This window comes from Gymnoscopelus microlampas (assembly GCF_963454915.1).
Source record: "Gymnoscopelus microlampas genome assembly, chromosome: 15".
NCBI classification, from domain to species: domain Eukaryota; kingdom Metazoa; phylum Chordata; class Actinopteri; order Myctophiformes; family Myctophidae; genus Gymnoscopelus; species Gymnoscopelus microlampas.
Genome location: NC_139952.1, coordinates 36,163,693 through 36,176,824, shown reverse-complemented (window position 1 = coordinate 36,176,824; position 13,132 = coordinate 36,163,693). Strand labels below are relative to the sequence as shown.

The window sequence follows — 13,132 nt, the reverse complement described above, 5'->3', positions numbered from 1 at the left end:
GTGCGTGCGCGAGTTGTTGTCTGCAAACTGCAGTAGTCAGGTCTCCAATCGATACAGGTTACCCCACTTGCTGCATTCACACATACCATTACCATATATGGGCAACAGAGCGCTAAGGCAAAATTACTGTCAGACCCCAGGGCTTGTACCTCTCCACTCCCCCCCCCCCCTAAACTCATTTAACGTTTCTTTTTTTACTCTGTAGTTCTTATCCCCTGATCTCTCATTTCCAGTCCCATATCGTCTCCTGCAATTCAATCAATCCACCATATCTGCCTTGCTTATGGCTTTTCCCTTGTTTCCTTCCCTCTATCTCTCCCTGCCTCATCTCCATGTCTTTCAGCTGGGTTTAAAAAAAAATCCATTCTCTCTCTCTCTCTCTCTCTCTCTCTCTCTCTCTCTCTCTCCCTCTGCTTCTTCCTCGCGTTCTTTTCCTCCCATCTCTCTCTCTCTCACTCACTATCAATTCCACTCACTAGCATCTCTTCTTTCTCTCTCTGTCTGTCATCCTTTCTCTTCCTGTCTTTTGCCTCCCTGTCGGCTCTGTTTTTTCTCTCACCTTCTCCTGCTCTCTGCCCCCCTCTGCTCTGTCGGTTTCCTTTAACTACTCGCCCCCCTTCTCTACTGTCTGTCTGTCTGTCTGTCTGTTTGTCTGTCTGTGTGTCTCATTCTTTCTCATTCTTTCTCTCTCTCTCTCTCTCTCTCTCTCTCTCTCTCTCTCTCTCTCTCTCTCCTCCCCCCTCTTTCTCTGTCTGCCCAACCCTGTTCCTTCTGTGTCAACTGATGAGATAATGGCGTCTGGTTGGGCTGGCATATGACGCTAAGGAACACACACACACACACACACACACACACACACACACACACACACACACACACACACACACACACACACACACACACACACACACACACACACACACACACACACACACACACACACACACACACACACCCCACCTCACACTGAATGTGTCTCCATCAGATATTATTTTAGTTATAGTCATTTTATGCCATACCCCAGCCACTGCACACACATGCACATACCTGCGTGTGCACACACACACACACACACACACACACACACACACACACACACACACACACTCAGTCGTGGCATTGGCACTGCCACTGGGTGGAATTGTCCTCTATCGATCGGTTGTATTTGTTGAGATTCTCCACCGTACCAGCTCTGTTGTTGGAGAGAGAGAGAGAGAGAGAGAGAGAGAGAGAGAGAGAGAGAGAGAGAGAGAGAGAGAGAGAGAGAGAGAGAGAGAGAGAGAGAGAGAGAGAGAGAGAGAGAGAGAGAGAGAGAGAGAGAGAGAGAGAGAGAGAGAGAGAGAGAGAGAGAGAGAGAGAGAGAGAGAGAGAGAGAGAATCATTCAACCACTTAGGTAACTGTGTTAACCAAGATTGGGGAAAAAAGTTAAACCTGCTTTGCAGGGATGATTACTGTTGAAAGCTAAATTGCCTTTCTACGCTCTCATGTCCTTCAATGCCCCTCTTCTCCTGAACAGTTCCATGTCTTATGTTCTGTTCTCTATTCTTTTCTTTTCTTCTCATTTTGATGGATCGCACTCGCCCTCTCCCTCCTGCTTTCTGTCTGTCTGTCTGTCTGTCTGTCTGTCTGTCTGTCTGTCTGTGTCTCTCTCTCTCTCTGTCGGTCTTACCCTCTGTCCTAACTAGCTTTCATCTTCCATCTCGCTCGTCCATTCTTGCCCCTCTCTCACATGGAATGTTAATCCTTCCTTCTCTCGCTCTCTCCATCTTGTCTCTCTTACTTACCTCAGTGTTTATCTGTTGCCCTGACCTCCTGGCTTCCATGACTCCTACCATCATTCCACCTCTCTCACTTAACCTCTCTGCTCTCAGTGCCAGCCTTAGAGCGCTCTCTCGCTCGCTCTCTCTCTGTCTCTGCCTTTTTCCCCCTTCCCTTTTTCTCTCCCTCCCCGTTTTAATTTAATTTTCATTTTTGACCTGGAACTGTGTAATTTTTAGATTTGAGCTAAACACACTTTGGGCTATTTTTGAAAAATTGTGAAAATGTGTGCAAATCTTTGAATATATATATTTTTAAAGCGAACATTTTTTACTCAAATCTTTGCTTCTGGGGGTCCCTGGAACAAAATATTTTGATGGGGGTCCGCGGCCAAATACATAATCTTTTTCATGTCCAGGACCCCCAAAATTGAGCACCACTGATATAGAAGCATTCGTTTTTCAGAATGCTGTTGAGATTTAGGAGACATGTAGAATCGGCTTCAGGTCTCAATGGGTTGTAATGGGAAGAAACAACACTTACAAAGTTCAACATTCCTACCCTTTTCTCTCTCCCTCTCTCCTTTTCCAATTTTCTGTTAAATTGTACTTGTTGCTTTTTGCTGTTTGTCCTGTACTTATTATCTGTATCCGTCTAGCGTGACACATAGTTATACTGTTTGCCATCTTTTAGGTGCTACCCTCCCGCTCACTTCACGTCTCTGTCACGTCTCTGCACTGATCCAGTTCCTGCTCTCACCTTCCTGCCCACAACAATGTCTCTATCTTGCGCTCTCTCTCTCTCTGTGTCTCTCTCTCTCTCTCTCTCTCTCTCTCTCTCTCTCTCTCTCTCTCTCTTTCCTAACCAGCAATTTGCTGCCTTTGTAGTTTGTACACTGACTTCTCCATCATCATCCCCCTCCTCCTCCTCCATATACTCTCTCTCTGTTCAATCCAAGCTCTCAGTCCACACACGCGCGCACACACACACATACACGCGCACATACACACACACACACACACACACACACACACACACACAGTGTGTGCCCTGCGCAAAACACACATTCCTCCACATACACTGTGAAGATTAGCTTGACAATCTCTCCCTGTGTCCTGTCTCCTTCTCTTATTTTCTCTGCCTCTCACAAACCTATCTCACTCTGCGTTACCGTTCTCTCTCTCCTCTCTCTCTATCTCTCTCTCCTCTCTCTCTCTCTCTCTCTCTCTCTCTCTCACACACACACCCACCCATCTCCCTTTGCGTTCTCAATCTCTTCCAGCTTACTCCATTCTCTTGGATTTACCGTGCTGTCAGGCCCTCTCTGCCAGAGTGCCCTCATTTTTTGGAGGGAGGGGGGGGGGGGCGTGAGGGGGTTGGCTATGTAAATATTATTGTTAAATGTGCGATGAGATGGCGTTCCCCCGGCCGTATCTATCTCCTCCACTGCCGTTCATTCCGGGGCCAATCTGTCATACGGGCCGATGTGTAATCTATCACCATGACAAGCTCTAGTCTCTGCCCTCCCCTCCCCTCATCTCTGCACTCCCCGTCTACTCCTCCTCTTCTTCCTCCTCCTCCTCCTCCTCGTCGGGCTGCTGGGAAGCAGGCGTGAGAGACGCACACGCGCCGACATCCGCCGGCTCTGCTTTCTGATACCTTACAAACCTCCTATTCCCTTCCCTAAGGGCTTTATCAGGATCTGTGATGGGAGAGAGGCGGCGGTCCGTCTCCCGGGCGAGATGATTCCATGGTCTATAGCGACGGATGAGCTGAGATTTGTTGTGTATGGGAGTGATGCGCATGCATATAATCTCTATTCACAGTATAGTACGCATCCATTTTTACATCCGTACCGTTTGATTTGTGCTTGATTTCGCACCGTGGCAAACATTTTCGATTTGCAAGCGTACAGTACCTGCAGGGTTCAAGGTACTGGGTTTGTGTGCGCAGATACTATACATTTGTGTGTGTGTGTGTGTGTGTGTATGTCTCGTCTGTGTGTGAGACAACCACGGGAGAGTAGTGCATTAAGATAATGTATCACCCTGACCCCATCTCTCTGTAGTTCTGCCCTCTACTGTGATCAATAACTCACTACGTGTGTGTGTGTGTGTGTGTGTGTGCGTGCGTTTGCGTGTGTGTGTGCATGCGTGCGCGCGTGCACTTGTGTCTCCCTGCCTTTGTAAAAACACAGTGTGTGTCTTTTCATGGCACGTCTTTGTCATGCTAATGACTTGCATGTTTCCGACACACACGGAGCTGCTATTTGTTTTAATGAGTCGTTGTCTCTTTAGCAGCCATTCGCTCTGTTCGTTACATCAATTCACCCCATTACTAAACATCACCTCAGGATGTATGTGCTCCTTGAGCACATATCCCCCACATACCCCCCCCCCCCCCCCCACACACACACACACGCACACACACACACACACAATGATGAACAGATGTGCATGCAGAGTGCGAAAGTCATTTTCACATATATATAACGCAATGCAGTTTCTCTCGGGCATACATTTGCAAGCATGACGACACACACACACACGCACACGCACACGCACACGCACACACGCACGCACACACACACACACACACACACACACACACACACACACACACACACACCTGTTACAGTGTTTTCCATTTGAAATGGAGGAACTGCTGAGATAATGCAGTTTTTCTCTCCCGTAATGCCCAAAATAATGAGATCACAGCAGAGTCATTATGTGTGCATGCGTGATTGCAATGCATGTGCATATCTATGCAATGCATATGCCCACCCATTAGGCGTGGTTTTAGTTAGCTGCGTTTTGCATACATGTGTGTGTGTGTGTGTGTTTGCGTTTGCGTTTGAACATCACACACACGTGTCCTCGCCACTCAATCTGGACGGCATGCAAGCAGGTTTGTGTCATGTGAGCGTTGTGTATGTGTGTGCGTCTGTCAGCAGCAGTCATTGTACTGCTGTCTGTAATCAATCAGGGCCAATGCGGCGTGTACTAATTATACCGCTGTCTGATGATTTATGAACAAAGTAGGGAGCGTCATCAGCTTCCATCACACTACAGCCCTGATGCTGTCACTAATGCCTCCTCTTCTTCCCCTTCTTTTATGATTAGTTTTTTGCCAGCGATCCGGGCCTAATGCCTCCACTTCTATACACTGATGAATGTGTATGTATTTATGTTTGTTTTGATGCACGCGTGTGTGTGTGTGTGTGTATTTATTGGGTTGGGATAGCAGGTACAGTTAGGCTAAATCAGTAGTTCTCAAACTTTTGTGCCAAGGACCCTCAGATTGTTATATATGTGGCTGTGGACCCCCATCTGAAAATGTTTTGTGCCAGGGACCCCTAGAAGAGATTTTTTTTAATCAATATTTGTATTGGTTTTTTTTAAACAAACACAACAGGACAATATACGACAACACAAAATCAGACAATACAATCTCTCAAATATGACAAAAAACGACCAAAACAAAAGATACATACATAAACCATCGAGTCCTCATTGCCACAAGACCAAACATCTGCAGAGAGTACAATTATCCAGCTCCAGACTAATCCGTTAGATTGGATAGATCGTTGTCCTTGACATACTGAATAAATCGTCCTCATATTTTTCTCTCCGCTGACTTGTTCAGGCAATAAAGAGGCTACTCACAGGTTGTTCAAGAAAGTTGATTAAACACGGGGTGGCGAGAGAGAAAGGGCGAGAGAGAAAGGCGGTTCGAGGCGAGGGGGGGGGGGGGGCTGACTGACTGTCTGACGGTCAGTCGGAGGCCCCCCTGAGGGTGGAGGCCTGTTTCATTTGAAACGGGTGAAACATAGCTAAAGGCTGCTCGTGGAGTTACGATTCTGTAACTCCATGGGCTCCATGTCCCGATATCGGGACATAACTCGGAACGGCGCTGGGTCGGCTGAAGCGGACATCGCCAAGTTCGGCACGAGGTCTCTCCCGCCGCCGGTGCCTCTGTCATTTTAACTGGATTAGTGGAGTCACTCACTATACAGTAGGCCGTTTTGGGAGTGAGAGTGTGTGGCCCGCTCATATCACACATTTCAATAATATTTACAGTATATTGCACTCCATATGCATGAGGTTTAGTTACTGCAGGGAGGATTACTGCTGTTTTTTTGCGGCATATCCACTGACAAAACCCATTGGTGAATCTGTCAGACTGAAACAAATGAAAAGACAAAGACAAAACGAAAAACCTCACGATGTCAGAACAAACAAGCTTGTTCATTTGTTCTGTTTTCCTTTGTTCCACTGATCTTCTTCTCCGCGTGTCATGTGTTGCCTCCTCCTCACACCGGGGGAGCTGCACCTCAAACTGAATTAGCCTAATTCGCCGTGTTGTGAGAGGAATTGTCCACATCATGGCTTCACACTTTGCATACTTGCTGATGCCGCTTTAAGACACTTGCTTCGCTGTCAGCACTATTGAAATGTGTCAAAGTTATTACGTGTTTTTTTTTTTACCCCACAAGTATAGTTGCCTCTAATTTCATGCCAGTGTAGTACTTGCCGGTCAGCAGTTGCGGGCGCGCGGCGGAACAGGTCGAAACCCTTCCCATTTAAATACTTAAACTCATGAATTGTTAAAAAGAAGGCAAAGGAAACATCTCATCTTGTTGTTTTCTTCCCTCTGCGGTGGTCGCTTTTTAATCAGAGACATGTAGAAAGTGTTAAACGGAGACGATGGAACTTGTTAGTCTGTTTTTGACTACTTTTCACAAATATCAGTAACTTAGTCATCAGTGAAGGCTTACAGTGCATGTCATAATACAGTATGTGCCGCTTTTCAGTGAAATTCTGCCTCACAAGTATTTTGACACACACAGACACGCATGTGCGCGCACACACACACACACACACACACACACACACACACACACACACACACACACACACACAGGAGCTGTCCAATTAAATCGCTTGTTTCTTTGGTTGGCCGCTGTGCAGCTCCACTGGGGCGGTTTGAACTTGCGTGCCTCGCTAAAAGGAAGGGAGAAAGTTATTCAATCACTACCCTCTGCCGCTTGTACAGTATGACGCTACCAAAAGCACAGTAAGTGTGTTAGCCAGGGAAAGTACACGAGATTCAGTCAAGATCTTCAAACACTGCATGATCTCCTAAATGGGATCACACGGCACTTAACCACTTAAACCCTATATACTGTACTTCGTTTTACTTCTATCTACTCCATTACATTTCAGAGGCAAATATTGTACTTTTTACTCCACTACAATTATTTGAAAACTTTAGTTATTAGTTACTTTGTAGATTTTGATTATTATTATAACAAAACATACATTAACCACTTCAGCTCTATTTAAACTTTGGCTATTTGAACGTTGCCAAGTTGACAAGCTCACTTCTTGTAGGTGTGAGCTTGTAGATTGGCTGTTTTCAAAAGATTCGTATACATTTTAGACATATGATAACTTGTGAAACGAGACATTCTGCATAATGAATACCTTTACTTTTGGCACCTTAAGTATATTTTGATGCCGATACTTTTGTACTTTTAAAAGTACATTTTGATTACCAGACTTTTACTTCTAACAGAGTGTTTCTACATTGAAGTATTGATACTTTTCCAGCACTGCTTGGAATGCAAGTAGCATTAATGTGTGACTGAGAACACTAGGGCACACCTAATTATCATCTGCAAGGAAATGTCACCCTGGGTCTTGTTTGATCATGTGTAAAGAGTTGGCACTTGAGGAGAAAGATAGTCAAGTTTTAAATGTAGGCTTAAAGTCAAGGCTTAAATGTACTGCAGGCTCACTTTAGTAGACTTTAAAGAAATTTAATGTGAATAATGTGTGCGATTCTGCATGTATAAAATGTCATATTAGAACGTGAGCAGAACAAATTACTGTAGCAAGCGTCTAAATTATTCATCCCACTTCCTCCAACGCTGTGTGCATTTTGGCGTGTCAAGAAAGAAATGCAGTTGAACAATGGCTTTTACCCCTGCTTTGAAATTACAACACAGTAAAAATTGTTAATGTTAAACCCTGGGAGTTAAATTAACACTGAGGATTTTGCTTTGAACATACAGTATCAACAACGAATGAGCAATACTGCCACTAATATTATTAGTGACAGTATTGCTCACATTATTGCATATTATGCATCATATATTAATATCAAAACCTATACACTGATGCTAGAATACAAAAATATCAGCACATCACCTGGTCATGTCGTTCAGTATTTATAGCTGACATTTGTTTACGCCTCTTGTTCTCAACGTAGGGTCCAGGGGTCCTTGGGGAAGGGGGCTTGGTTACAGGGGGTCCCCAGCTTTTTTCTTTTTGCCACCTTACTGATGGTGTTGCTCTGGCTGTGATGTTTCTCCATCATGCTGTATCTACTGTAGTTTTCCTTGCCTTGTAATCTGTTTTTAATTGCTGTAACATGGTGCCTGAATTTCCCCAGCGGGATCAATAAAGATCTTATCTCATCATATCTTGTATTATCTTATCTTCTAATGATTGATAGAGTTAGTAACCAAATGGAGCCTTACAGCTTTATTTGGTTCTACCGTATTTGTACACTCTCAGAGTTAAATTAACACTGTTGAGAATTTCACAGTGCAGATTGGGTCCCAGAGATGAATATGAAAAAAGCCTAATAATTTACTTTAACCATTATTTGGACAGGTAATCTCATTGAGACCTGAGGTCTCGTTCTCATGAGAGACCTGACTGGGGATCCTTGAAATTAAAAAAGTTTGAGAACCACTGGTTTACACCATATCAGAGCAAATCGTCGTTGTTGGGTGGAAATCTCACATGTCCCAAAACATCCAAAACTTTTGAGGATTCAAATGAAAAAAATAGTAAAAGTACCAGATCTACAAGCTCACAACGTGTCTCTTCGCGCCACGTTTCGAGCTTGCGGATCTGGTTCTTTCGATGCGTTTGTGTGACGCTGTAGTATGATCAAGTAGGCCTTTAACCCATTAAGACCTGGAACGCATCTGTGACACTTTTTGATTTGAGCTAAAAAGCATTATTCTACACTTTGGCTATTTTTGAAAAATCGTGAAAATGTGTTCAAATCTTTGAATATATTGTTTTAAAGCGAACATTTTTAACTAAAATCTGTGCTTCTGGGGGGTCCCTGGAACAAAATATTTTGAGATGGGGGTCCGCTGCCAAATACATATCATTTTGGGGGTCCTTGACATGAAAAAGATTGAGCACCACTGATATAGAAACATAAGTTTTTTCAGAATACTGTTGGGATTTAGAAGACATTTGTAGAATCGGCTTCAGGTCTTAATGGGTTAATTTACGAAAAAAAAAAAATTACATATGGAGATAGGAGGTTTCTGCCCCGACGGCAACGAAATGCTCCTCTGTGCTGCTGAGCGCTCCAGACAGCAGGAATGCCAGGTCGTGTGTCTACTGTACACTACAGGCCAGGGCGATCGAACGCTGCAGACTGCCGCTGGGTTCACTGGCTCATAATGGACGGTCGGCACATGACCCAGGCTATCAAACCCAGCCAGACCCCGTCTGACAGCCCATAGGATCATATGCCATTACTCCACGGAGTCTTGCCTGTCACAGGTGCGTTTGTTTGGCGTCAGATGGCTGCCCCCCTGGGGGGCGGGGGATTTAATTGTCCCCTGGAAGCGTCGGTTGGCGCCTGGCCGAGATAGTGATGGTGTTCTGGGTCGATGCGGCCTGGTGGGGATCCTGACAGTGCGCCCACGCACGCGCACACGTACACGCACACACACACACACACACACACACACACACACACACACACACACACACACACACACACACACACACACACACACACACACACACACACACACACACACACACACACACACACACACACACACACACACACATAGGCATGCACATGGACACAAGACACAGACACATACTGTACACACAGGTGCACACAGACATTTACTGTATGCACAGGCACACAAAAGCACAGACATGCACAAAAAGACTTACTGTACGCGCACACACACACACACACACACACACACACACACACACACACACACACACACACACACACACACACACACACACACACACACACACACACACACACACACACACACTGGCTGAAAGCCGGCGACAGGTCAAAGAACAACCATTCATCATCGTCAATGATGGGATGGGAGAGGGAGGGAGATAAAGGACCAGAACAAAGGAAGGTGGCAGCGGAAGACGGAGGGAGGGGTAAAAAGAAAGATGGAGATGACCAACAGAAGACTGGAACGGGTGGGGAAAGGAATGGAGAGAGAGAGAGAGATGGAGGGAGAGAGAGAGGTACGGTAACATAAAGAAAGGATGAAGAAGAGGAAGGAGAGGGGAAATAATGCAGATGAGAGAGAAACGGAGAGAGAGAGAGGAGGTGGACAAATAATATGAAAAGGAGGGAGAGAAGAGAGATGAGCAGGGGATGAGAGGGGATTAAGGATGAGTAGAACGGAAAAAGAAGTAGTAGAAAGAGTGAGGGGGTGTGGAGGCAGAGGAGGTATAGGCAGGATCCACACACACACACACACACACACACACACACACACACACACACACACACACACACACACACACACACAAATTAGTTCTTAGTGCTGCTCATTCATTGCTTGTTCTTAATTACTAGTGGACCAGTTCAGTCCATAATTGTACCCATGAGTATGCATGCATGCACTCCTCTTGGTCTCATTTTCTCTGTCTCTCTCCCCCTCCAACCACCTCTCTCTCTCTGGCACACACACACACGCACACGCACACGCACACACACACGCACACACACACGCACACACATACCTGCATCTGCGCCATTTGGATCCTTAACTGGAAGGATCCAACAAAGAGGAACCAGAATCGGTTCCATCACATTGGAACCGCTTCTGGAACTGGGTTTTATCACAGTGACGGAGCTGGTATGTGGACTTCACGTCTGCAATACAATTACAATACCGGTGGTTCTCAAACTTTTAAATTTCAAGGACCACCATAACTAAATAGGGGTCCATTTGGTTCCATTTGTACACTCTCAGAGTTACAGACCTGTTAGGGTCCATTTGGAACCCCATATATAGGTAGGAATCGTTAAAGGGAACTGGAATCGGACCGTTAAGAGGGAATTGTTAAGGAACTGGAATTGTTAAAATCCTAATCCATTTATGGCTAAATCAGAGACCTTTCTTATGACAATAGTTTAGGAACCTAACTATCCACACACACACACACACACACACACACACACACACACACACACACACACACACACACACACACACACACACACACACACACACACACACACACACACACACACACACACACACACACACACACACACACACACACACACACACACACACACACTGGATGCTTTGATGATGCTGTTATTGTTTGCTGTTGTAGAAACGATGTCAGTGGTGGAAACATCCGTTCACATGGACAGACAGTACTCCATTGCTTCTGCTTCATATAAGATTGTCGGATTTCTTGTGTGTTTTGGCTTGAGGGTTTGTCTTCTGGGAAGCATAATGTGCTCAGCGAGTGTCTTGACAATCCGCCTGTTTCATTTTAAGATATTTCGTTTTCGAGTGTACACTTTGGCCCAAGGCTGGTGCTAGAGCTAGAGCAGAGGGCAGTGGGTCACCAAAATCGATGGGGTTAATTCTCTTGGGAACGTGGATGCGGTCAGCAAGTTTAATCCGCAATCCACTCATTAGATTCTGAAAATCAGTAAGATCATCCTCTTTGGCAGAGCAAGGATGGCGTTGTGTGTCGGTTGGTTGGTCTGTCCTGGCTTCCACCCTTCAAAAACAGAGAGGGAGAGATTTGTTATTGAAGTTATCTTGGCTATGAATGAAAATTGCCGATCCAGGCTTCGCCAGTGGTGGATTCGAGGCTAATCGCCACGCTTCCCATGAGGGGGAGACTCCATTTATCTCTTTCTCTCACTCTCCAATTTTTGGGGTCTCCTTCATGCTGTCTTGCTCGGTCAGTCTTCTCTACTCTCTTTATGCTGTACTCATCTCCCTGGGGCTTTTGTTGCCTCTGTTTCTCTGATTGTCTTTCTTCTGCTCTCTCTTCCTCTGCTCAGAGTAAAATTCACCTCACGCTACTGAAGCTGGGGCTTGATTCTTAATCGTCCTGTGGTTCATTTTTGCGGGAGAAAAATTGCTTGTAGTTTTCTTGACCTTTTCCACCAGCTTGCTAATTATAAACCCTGAATAGAATCTGCTCGCGGATTAGGCAGGATTCTTTTCCCGCCAGCACTGCCACAATGGTGAACAAACATGATTATGAGTCATAACCCTCTCTCTCAATATAGAGGAACTCAGTGGTACATCAAGATAGCAACTGGGAAACAATTGGGCTCCCGGGTGAAAGAACAATGGCTGATATTTTGGCTATTCTAGACAGCTTGTTGTGGGCTTGTTTCCATGTCCCCTCTGGAGCTGATAAAGTGGATAACTTTGTTTTTCCCCCATTGGAATTGATAGTATACATGTCCCGTAATTATTTCCCACCCATTGCTGTTCCTATACTATTAGTATACTTTTCCGGTCGTGCCGTCTCCCTGCTGTATTTGATAGTGTGCCCAGTGCATCCGTTCTGACAGTATACTCATGCATACATTTACTCTGTGCAGTGTGAGGGGGGTAATAACCCTGCATCTTTACAGCCCATTGAAACTGATGACTCACTTAATCATTTACCCAGGCGAGCCATTGGAATGTCTTCCACGTTCATGCTTTCATTTTGCCTGCCTGTTGGAATTTACAGCATGCATAGCGTCTGTTCTCCCCGCACCTGTGAATGTCACAAACTAGTGACTCATGCATATTGTCTTGTCATTTTGAAATTGATGGCAAAGTCATTCATTCACCTTCCCTAGTCATTGAAATTGATGACATAGCCTTCTTTCAGTTCACCTCTTTATTGGAATCGGCATAGCGGGGTTGTTCATTAATTTTGCCTGCCCGTTGAAGCTGAGCGGATAACGCAATGAGACGGTTTACCGCTAGTGTACTGAAAAGTGAACTGGAGCCTGGCCGATGACAGGTTTTTGTCCTATCCCGACGATTACGGATGTTTTGACCGATATTTTGTCAAAAAGTGCAAAATCATTCCTAATCACAAGGCGTCGTGAGCTTGTAGATCGGCAATTTTTGAAAGTTTAAGACTTTAGGATTTTTGCATATAATTACTTAATAAATAGGGACGCCAGTTTGAAATTGGTAAACATAATTGCAGATACATAATTGACACATAATTGCAGATACAGTACCTATGCCAATTTAAAAAAGTTAATTCATGGCAAATCACGCTCAAGTGATATAATAAGCTG

The 13,132-nt window shown here is 45.0% G+C and overlaps 1 protein-coding gene across 2 annotated transcripts in view; it reads left to right on the top strand.

Moving 5' to 3' along the window:
• Window positions 1-13,132, top strand: part of pvrl2l (PVR cell adhesion molecule related 2 like) — a gene marked incomplete at its 3' end in the record, with an annotated part of 373,936 nt that overhangs the window by 29,714 nt on the left and 331,090 nt on the right. The gene's annotated exons all lie outside the window — the stretch shown is intronic.